Genomic DNA, 1,184 nt, shown 5'->3' on the forward strand with positions numbered 1-1,184 from the left:
GCCTCGGCCGCCACCGTCTCCCTCTCCCAGCCTGTCCACAAGGTGGGAGACGCCATCCGAGTCCCGGGCAGGGAGGACCTGGGTTCCCCTGGGCACGTTTGGCTTCCAAGAGGAGCTGGGACGGCCGGGGGTCTGAAAGCTGAACCCCTTGGGCTGAGACACTGTCTCTTGGGAAGGCTTTTGCTAAGCCTGTGTGTCAAGGCCCAAGCCCCAGGCACGCAGGGCGGGGCGGTCCCGGTCCCGCAGCGCCCAGCTGCCCGCAGAGCCTCCTGGCTGACGTTTGCCAGGGGAAAACGGAGAGAATTGGGCTTTAATCCCCATTTATGCCCCAAACCCCCCTCGCAGCCAGTAGCACCGGACCCACGTCTGGAGGGGCTTATGGAAACGCTGCTGGGTGCTGCCCCACGGGGTGCAGCGATGGGAGGAGGGGGGCCGGGACATCGAGACACGAGGGGGACTCTCTCATTCCTCCCCAGGTCGCTGGAAAATCCCACCCCCCCGTACACGCCGAAGATGGGACGCAGGTGAGTGGCCCAGCCTCGGTCTCTGCCGTCTCTACCGCGCCGCCCCGAGCCGGCCGGGGTCCCTGGGACCGGTTTTCCTTCAGAGCAGGAGGGTCACTGTAGGGGTGTGCCGGGGCTGTGCCCCCGCTTTGGGGGTCCGAGGGGCTCCATCTGTGCCTTCCTAGCTTTTCCCTCCCCGTAAGCGAGCCTTGAGAGAGCACAAGGGGAGGCGATGCCCAGGGCTGCCCCGGGAGGGAGTCCCCTGTTAGTTCTCCATCCTCCTGGGGCGAGGGGGCACCTCTGTTCCCTTGTGTCTCACGCAGGAGCTTAAAGGACCTATATAGATGTCTGCTGGGGGACCTAGTCTTTAGCTCAAGAGTCAGAGGCTTGTACTTCTTGTGCTGAAGGCCCCGGGTTCAAGCCGAAATAGGGCCCAGGTAGATATTGGCTGTACTGGGAGCGCTGCGGGGTGGGCTGGCTGGATGCGGGTGGCTGCAGAGTACTCCCACCGCCGCCTTTCACCCTCCCAGGAGCATCGAGTCGCCCAACCTGGGTTTCGGCGTGGACCCCTTCCTGCCTCATCTCCTGGAGGACGAGCAGGGCCAGCTCTCCGACCTGGAGCCCGAGCTGGATTCCCAGAACTGGCAGCACACGGTCAGCCGAGAGCTGGTGGCCAACCTG

At 64.9% G+C, this 1,184-nt stretch overlaps 1 long non-coding RNA gene across 1 annotated transcript; it reads left to right on the top strand.

The window, feature by feature from the left end:
• The first annotated feature begins 7 nt into the window (after positions 1–7).
• Positions 8–1,148, top strand: LOC103917400. The gene is made up of 3 exons (XR_663624.1): positions 8–42; positions 477–524; positions 1,034–1,148. It is a non-coding gene; the product is annotated as an uncharacterized LOC103917400 (long non-coding RNA).
• Positions 1,149–1,184: the final 36 nt, after the last annotated feature.

Source organism: Pygoscelis adeliae, unplaced genomic scaffold (genome assembly GCF_000699105.1).
Source record: "Pygoscelis adeliae isolate BGI_AS28 unplaced genomic scaffold, ASM69910v1 Scaffold1565, whole genome shotgun sequence".
Taxonomy (NCBI): Eukaryota; Metazoa; Chordata; class Aves; order Sphenisciformes; family Spheniscidae; genus Pygoscelis; species Pygoscelis adeliae.